Source organism: Monodon monoceros, unplaced genomic scaffold (genome assembly GCF_005190385.1).
Source record: "Monodon monoceros isolate NGI ecotype Baffin Bay Population unplaced genomic scaffold, NGI_Narwhal_1 Super_Scaffold_12, whole genome shotgun sequence".
Lineage (NCBI taxonomy): Eukaryota > Metazoa > Chordata > Mammalia > Artiodactyla > Monodontidae > Monodon > Monodon monoceros.
Genome location: NW_021703768.1, coordinates 16,483,472 through 16,493,057, shown reverse-complemented (window position 1 = coordinate 16,493,057; position 9,586 = coordinate 16,483,472).

Sequence of the window (9,586 nt, the reverse complement as noted above, 5' to 3'; positions counted from 1 at the left end):
ACACTATTTAAAAAATGTTTAATTTGTGCTTTAATAAATCCTAGGTATATTATCAATTATATGCTATTTGACTTTTAGCATTATTTTTGCCCGAATCAATACATTAGTAATGTCCCACAAAGTTTGAACATGGTTTAAACATTTAAATATTGTCACTATAGTGAATTGATTTTTATATTCTTAAAAGAAGTAAAAACTATAAGAACTGGTCTAAAATCACCAAAAAGAAAAGAAAAGAAATGAAGAAAAAAAAAAGAAAGTAACAACATCAAAAGCATCTGGAAATTTGCATCAGATTCTTTTTCAATGTACCTTTGTTTTCTGCATAAAACGTTATTTGTTTTTGATACATTCACTTATTTAAAAGTTATTTGTTGAGTGTCTTTCATATGTGATATTCTAAATGTTGGGAATGGCATGGCAAACAATACAATAAGATCACTTCACACATGCTTGCTTTATGTGCTAGTTGAGGAAGCAATCAAAAACCATAATATGTTAATATGAAGATTTCAATTTAAATTCTGTAAATAAAATTAAACAATTGAATGGAATAAAAATAAGCAGAGGTGGGGAATATCATCTTATAAAAGCTAAAATACAGCAAAGTGGCATTCCTGTGAGGAATTCAGTGAGCTGTCACATGACTGGAGTCAAATATCAAGTCATGCAAAGATTCAAAGGACGAATCTAGCAGTTGAGCCAGTAAGGACAAAGGTCCTGAGGTAGGAATAAACTTTCTAGAGTCAAGAAACTAAAAGAAAAAAAGTAACTTAAATATAGTTTAAGTGGAGAAGAGTGTAATTAAACAAAATTAGAGTGCTGAAAATAGATCAGAATTTCTTAATTTTCTGAAGTCCATTTTAAGGAAACAGAAGTCATCAAAAGAATGTTTGCCAGATGGGATGTGATATGATTTCCAATTAAATAAAGTTATTCTGGTCTCTAGATAGGAAATAGTGTATAAGAAAGCAAAAGTGGAAACAGAAGACATTTTCACAGAGAAATTTAATTATCTTGGTGAGATATCAAAGCAGGTTTAGGTGAGAAAGAAAGAAAAGGAGCTGGTTGTTTATAAGAGCAAAATAGGTCAAATAAATGTATTTCACTGCTATATGCTATAATATGTGGGAATTTTGCAAATATTAATCATATATTTTCTGATAACTGTCAAATTGCATAGATAAATCTGAGATTTGGAAGAAAATTATTGATTCAGACCTATACTTTGAAACATTGTAAACAAATATTTCATATCATTCCATTATTTTGTACATATTCAAAGACTATTTAAATGTTCTAAATATTAAATTTTTCTATAGACTTTTAATTATATAATTTTTATAAACATGCATCATCCCACAAAGCATATAAAGAATTATGATATTCAATTATTTAAAAGCTACCTGTTTTAATAGGAAGTATTTATGTATTAGTATTATGATGACCTTGGAGCTTACTTTATAGTGACCAATACTTTATAGTGAGAAGATGGAATTGTGCTGCTATAAAATGTTTTCCAAATATGTTGTTTCCTTCCATTCCCATCACCTTCCCACTGAATTAGCTAAACAAGTGACATACTATTTAATGCAGCTCCATTTTGTCCTTCACTTTTTGATACTAGTCAGTTTTGGGACATATTGGGAAACAGTTTTGAGAATCTAGGATTAATGTTCCTCAAATGACATATTATTCAAAAAATAAAGGAAGATCTTAAGCAAGGAGATTTCAGATATGTTCTTGAAGGACATATGATACTTGATCTGTGTAGAATTAATGAGCTGCCTCAGGCCAGGATCATTTTAATCTTTATCCCAAGTTCTTAATCCCTTACATTTGAAATACTATATCTTTCAAAAGTTATGATGTACATTTTTATTCCAGATATTACAAGATATTCACTTTTCAATATCATTTTCATAAAAGAAGTTTGAGAATTCTTTGCAATAAAAAGTAACAAAAGTTTTTAAGATATCCCTGAGTTCCTTGAAAATTATCTTCTATTTATTCTTAGAACTGGCACAACTACTTCTTAGATATTCAAAGAGCAGCAGAGTCTGGGTAAATTGTCACATTGCCAGTTTGTCTGTGGAAGTAATATGAATTGTGCATGAAAGTGAGTCAGCAGCATATGATCAATGGAAATCTCAAAGTACTTGATTTTATCATTAAATACTTTCAGTTAATAACATGCTCATTGGAATGAAATAAATGACACTATTTTGTGGGAGATAAGTGTTCACTGTCAAGACATAATGGATAGGACTCAAATATATTGTGTCGTGCACATTTTTTCCAGCTCAGAAAGCAAATTAGAATGGAAGAATGTATTTAAGTTTAAAAGACTGTAGCTATTGTAGCAAAACTGGAAGATAATTTTAGATAACACTGAATCACAAATTAACCACTTCAATTCTTAGAAGTGAATAAAAGTAGTTACAGGATTGGAAGCTGAAAAGTAGGGGATTTTTTTCACTATCTTAGGAGAGCCCAAGAATGAGAGTCTTAGAATAAAATGTAATCTTTGAAATATGTCTATATATGGCTTATTTGTGTGTATATGTTTATAAATTCACCAATTACTATCTGTATTTGTTGTTCTTCTCCCTGGAAAACATTGTGTAATATGCTCTTTCTTTTTCCAAATTATTTCCATTAAATCTTCCTGTTATTTCAATGCATTATTTCACCAATGTAGTATAAATAAACACATGTAGTCTGGATACAGACATTTTATATTAATATAATTCAATATTTCTTCCACTAGCCCTTTCTATTCACCCAAGTTCATTATGCGTCATTCACCTAACTGTTCTTCAGGCTATTTAAGTCAGTGAGTCACTTATACCTTCCCTTTAGGCTCCTTTTCTCTTCTGTATTTGAATGAGAGTCCTTCTAAATGGAATTCTAGAGTCATAATTCTAAAAATAAACCAAAAGAACTATCTCTGAAACATTTTGGACAGAGGAGCACACTTCTTATTTTAAAAGACCTTCAGAGTCTTTCCCAGAATTTTTTGCTAATTTATGCAACTGTTTGCATTGTTTCCGTTCCATTCAGATTAGGCAAACTTTCAAAAAAATCACAAGCATATTTGTAAAATGCATCCAAGTTAACATATAAGTGAATTTAGTCCTTGGGTACATGTTTTTTTATATGGTTTTCCTCAAACTAGATTCTTGATAAAAATCCATATTGCTGATAGCTTTTTTTTTTTGTAATTGTGTTCTGAAAGTCAAAAAGGAGCTGGCAAAATAACAAAATCTATGACTCTAGCTTACACAAAATTAATTCACATTCAAAAAGATAACATTCAAAGTGTAACTCACAAAAGTAAATTAAAAGAAATTACAAAATGTGCTTGATAAGAAAAAGAAAGATTAAACTGTAAGATTTTCTGTATAATTCCAATAATTAGGCCATTTCAGATAATGAAAGCCAGTAGGCTTTCAGTGATTTTAAACAACAACTTAGACCTCTGGGCAACCTAACAGATCTGTTGAAGCTTAGAGAAAGTAAATTTTCTAATGATAAGGTTATTTTGGTCAAAATGCATGAGCATCATTATTGTGGAACTAATGATACCACATATAGATTTTTTTACGTTTATTAAACAAAGCAAGATTGAATGGAATCAATCTTTTTATTACATTGTTTCATATGATGTAAAGGTTTTATCCTCTTTTCTACATATATAGGGAAAAAATGTCTCATCAAAGAACAAAATGTGTTATCAAACCAAACTTGGCTGTGTTTGCCCAATGCTCAGCAAAGCCAATCTACGGACCCCAGGTTGTGGTGAAAGAAATCACAGTGTTTATTTCAGGGCCGAGCAAGGAGAATAGGCAGCTCATGCTCAAAAGACCTGAACTACCTGATGGCTTTCAAAGAAGGGTTTCTAAAGGCAGCATTAGGGGTGAGGGTTGTAGGGTACCTGATCATCGTGTGGACCTTCTTCTGATTAGTTGGTGCTGAGGTAAAACAGTGGTATTTCAATTGCCAACAGCATCAACCTTCTGGTCCCAATTGGTCTGAGGTCTAAGTGTTTGTGGTCAGCATGCAATTAATTTCTTCCACCTGGTGGGGACTTTAGTACCTGCAAAACAACACAAAGATATGGATCAGGTTATTATCTAGAGCCCTTGAGGAGGAACTAAAGGTCCTTGACTTTGTTTTATGACTAAACTATTATTATTTTGTCTTGCTTGGCTGTTTTCCTTTGTTTCTGTATTTTCTCACTTCTCAGATTAAATTTGTTCTTTGGAACTCAGGAAAACCTAGGAGGCTCAGCTTATCTACAAACAAGGAGCAAGGGCCATGGCAGCAATGGGGGTCTGTCCCCAGGAAGGCCCCACAGCGTCCTGCTTGGTTTCACATGTATGAACTTGGTAGGACTAATTCCTAAGGAGTATAATCTATTCTCTTTCACTGGTATCTATCAATATCTTGGTAGTAAACCAAGAATATGCATATCACACACTCACATACACATGCACAATCACACACATATATGGAAATTGTATTTATATATTGGTTTAAAACTGACCAAAAGAACTGTAATACATAAACCTCATTATTTTAGCTCATGAGAGAATTATTGTTCTTTGCTTTGGCATTATGTATTAACTCCAAGGGAGAATATTTTTAAGATGTGTTACCCTAAATAAAACTAGGAGCCAATAATAAAGAAGAAAGCATTTATTTGGTATCAAAGAATTGCACTTCAGGACACAAAGATTTCCTTAGCAATCCAAACAGTGTCCCAATGAGGAACAAAAGTCTGGGGCTTTTAAAGACAAAGAAGGGTGTTTTGCATTACAAAGAATTTGAATTGGATTTGGAGGCAGAAGCTAGTACTGACTCAACACGATTGAGTGCTAAGGCTATCCTAGAGAGGGGGAAAGTCAGCTGTTCCAACAAGTTGCAGGTGTTCTTTCAGAATCCTTGGAATATTTGCGATTTGGCCTAGTTCAAAAGTTCCTGGTTACACCAGGTAAGAACATGCATAACACCTCCTACAGTCTCCTGGCTCCATTTTAAAACTCCTTGATATAAATGACTTCGTTTGGGACTTCCCCGGTGGCGCAGTGGTTAAGAATCCGTCTGCTAATGCAGGGGACACAGGTTCAAGCCCTGGTCAGAGAAGATCCCATATGCCGTAGAGGAACTAAGTCCGTGCGCTACAACTACTGAGCCTGCGCTCTAGAGCCCACGAGCCACAACTACTGAGCCCACATGCCACAACTACTGAAGCCCACGCACCTAGAGCCCGTGCTCCATAACAAGAGACGCCACCACAATGAGAAGCCCACGCACCGCAACAAAGAGTTGCTCCCACTCACTGCAAAACTAGAGAAAAACCCAGGCTCACAGCAACGAAGACTCAATGCAGCCAAAAATAAATAAATAAATTTAAAAATAAATAAATAAATGACTTCATTTTATTTCACATTTCACAAAGGAGGTAGCTTTCTGAATAAAGTTGTTTATTGATAATAAAGGCAATAGCATGTTTTTTTCTTTATCTAAAACAATTTCCCATTTTAAAGACCTACATGAGAAACTTCTTTTAGATCTCAATAATAGGAAAACATATATATCGGCTTCCCTTGTTGCTATGTTAAGTAAATTAACACATTTTAAGTATACATACTTTTATTTGCATTTTACTAGGAAGCCTAAAGCCAAATATGTTACTCTTGCTAAACCTAATGGTATACATTTTTTACACTAACTTCATTCTTCATTTCATCTAATTTTTCTGCTATTATTTTTTCCATGTTCAAGCTTTCTCTTGTTATATTGTGAGGTATAGATTACTGTAGGCAGACTTCTATTTTTCTTTTGATTGTTTTATATACTTTATTATATAGGCTAACAAAATACTGATTAGGTTAAAATTTTTCAAAAATATGTTGGACATATATAGCTTTCTTTGTGCTTATGCACTTCAGACTTTAAACTATATAACTTTCTTTCAGTGATTAGAGAGGCTGTGCACATTTCCTGAATCATTTTGAAGCTGGAATGTGATGTGGAAACTCAAACAGTAACAGAATATCTACCATTACTGGAGCACTTATTCTAAACCAGCAACTATTACAGACTTTATATGTGTATGTCTAATTTTACAAACACTGTAAGAGTAAGTGCTGTTTTCAAGTAGTTGATGCTGATAAATGAATAATCTAAGATCACAAAAGTGATCAAAAATTACATAAAATGAATCTAAAACCAGTGTTTCGTGGTTTCCTGTCCACTAACTTGCTGCTTCTGTGATGCAGCGGGTCCTTTATAATTGAACTGATTCATGTTCATTCTATATCCAATTCGGTTAGCTCATGAAATATTGCTTTGTAAATGTCACTCCTTTTAAAATTGTAAAGTAAAAAACTAACCAAACAAAGTCATTTATTAGATTGTTTGCCATGTGATATGTTCTGTATAAAGTCCAAGGAAAAGGAACAACAGCTTCCACCTTAAAATCTAAAAAAAAAAAAATACCTCCTTTAGTGTTTTGTAAGTCAATTTGATTTCATTTTTGTTCAGTGAAGACAGGGAATTCAATTTCAGTAAAGAATATCCCCATTACTCTTTATGAGATTACTGAGAAATACTACTACCCATTATAAGCTTAAATCCCAATCAGTTTAAGGTTTTCCCTTGTCTGCTTCTAATTTATGATTATTTTTTGCGAGGCACAATTTCAATAATTATTATCACACACAGTAGTATCTACTCTCATACTTCTTGGCAACACAATTCAGTTTCCCAATTAAATTATCTGTGGTATCTGATTTCTTTTACTACCTTTTTTTATTAACAAACATTTTTTAAAGTCATGAAAATGCTCCTATTTTGATATGATACTTATAGGAAAAGAAACTAAAGATGGCCAAACAGTGACGTTCTTGATTGAATGCTGATTTAAGATGCAATTCTTATATAGGAAGTTGTAATTATTTACTTCAATATAAATATCTCCTATCAGCTGTAATCCTTTTTGTCAGAAACAAGCTTTTCTCAATTAATTTCTTTCCTTATGATATGTTGACAAGAAACATACATGCTTATTATAAGCATGCATGAAATTTCTCATCTTATGTTCATAAAAGTGATATATTCATTAATGTGTACATAATATAAAGATATGGATACTGTAAAGGTAAATACAATATTTAAAAACAAATTCTTTCTGATGGAAAAAAGGGAAAGAGACACCATTTTCTTTGAACATATACTTTGGAAAACTTGTAATTTTAAAGTCCTTCTCTGCTTCTCTGAAATGTATGTAAACCTTTTATACAAGTTAAATAAGCCTCTTAGTTTTACAACCTAGTAATGTTTCTTCAACGGCCTAGGAGCCATCTCTTTGAAATGTCATCATCAAGGAAAATGGCTCCCCCATCTCCCAGTTTCTGTGAGGGTAGGAGGCTAATTTGGGCTGGTGCCTCTCTCTAAGTTCTGACATAAATATATGAGAACTTTATATTCCCTTTGGAAAAAGCCAATTGGCTAATACAAATGGTCATCCTAATTACCAGGTGAAGTTGGGATGCACTGCATGTGACATATAGTGCTGTCAAGCCCTCTTACTGGAGGACTAGTTATCATTCATCTTGCAAATTTGAATGTAATGGCTTGTGCCTGCTTGGCTGTATAAAAGGGTAAGATTTCTTTCTGACTTTGCAATCTCTTTAATGGATTGACTGTGATTTCACATCACATCTCAGTTTAAAGCTTATTCAATAATGGAGCTGTTTTCTTTCTCTTCTACCTTTGTGGAGAGGTTTTTGTGAACTGGTAGGAGACTTTGTTTTTAATTCTCCTACAGTACTCTACATAATTTCATATTTCAAAGCTTCCCCCTGGTCAAGATCTTCAACCATAGGGACAATATACATTTCAATTATTTTTTGCTGAAACAGGATTTCCAGCTCTTAGAAAATTGAAACTCTCCATATTTTAATATAGAATTTAATAAATTTATGTTGTAATCACGCAATAGGAAAACTCCACACAGGTAATGTTAAACATATTTTACCTTCATTGTGTAGAGGCATCTAGCACTATGGTTTCTACCTCTAGAGTGATTTTTTTTTCTTTAACTGCATATAAATTCATATATGTGAAATATCAAGCAATTTCTTAGTAGACATCACGGTCTAGCTAGAACAACCAAAAGCAGTTTTATTTTTGTCTTTGTGCTCCCAGGACTACCCTATTCCAAATGTCTGGAGACTGAAACCAAATTTCTAAGTGCAGTTCAAGGAATGGGACTCTAGTGATGTTTGTTTTACTTGGACTATAGGGTATAATATAAATCAATCTTAGAAATAATTTAGATTTTAAAGAGTCTCCCAGAATCATGTGAAATAGGAGTCATTCAGCTTCTTTCCTGCATAAGCTTCTAAGATAATGGATTTTTTTAAGTTAATAAAAAGGTTGCAAATCTGGGGAAAAAATGAACTATTTTTTGCTTGGTACATATATAGACTCTGCCCTTTAAGGTAAAACCTGCTGGTTATTTGAAATCTTTTGTCTGTGATTTCTCAGTCTGTATGGCTTATTTTATTTGAAAGTCAAAATCTCTTTGAATTTAGGCATACAGTAAAATGTGTTAAAACTCTTAGCAGAGCGTGGTTCTTGCCGTCATTCCATCCCACCTCCAGCACCTAGAGCTCTCTTACAATGTTATATTTGTTTACTACATACCCTGATCACTTTTAAACTAACATACACATTACATATTTATTACATGTATTTTTATCGTTTCTTTTCTCCTACTGGAAAGTTTATGAGGGCAAATATTTTTGTCCAATTTTCTCACTACTGCATGTGTCTGGCATATAAATTGTAATCAATAAATGTTTATGGAATACATTTATAAAATACCATGAGTTCAAGAAATGTTACTTGAATTTGAATATCAATTAAAATAGGAATTGATCTTTAATTCATTACCCATTCATAATGAATGTTCTTAGATCTATCTACCTACTTTTATTGGATGTGACCTCAGTGAGTAATTTTTTCATTGAAAGAGACCTCAAAAAGCACCCAAACAACTTAATTCCAAGGTCTCTGGAAGAAAGTTGTATAACCCCTATTTGAACAGCTTCACGGAGCTGTCTACTTGACAAAAAAAACTTCATTTTTTATCCAGCTATGTTGGAAATGGCAGCTCTTATATCTTGCCAAGCTCTTAATCATGACTTTCACTCAGAATTGTTAAATTCTCACCCTACCTTTCAAGGGTGATTGAAGGAAGGAGCCTTGGGCTTAGCCAGGACATGTGCTAGAGTTAAGACTGTAGGTACTGAATTCAGAGGTGCTAGATCTAAAATAATGCACAACATCTGAGGAATTAGCTTCCTAGGACATTTAAGGAAAATGTGAGCGCTAGCTTTTGGAGACAGTGGATGAGAGTGTTTTCTGACTAGAGGAAAGCATGGGAATAGATGGTAGGCAAGAGAGTTTTTAATGGTTTCCTTTACCAGTCCATATCCACTATAAAAAGCCAATTTTAGCACTAAATACTCCAGGTCAGCTTTGTTGAATACACAGTAAACTATGGACTTCC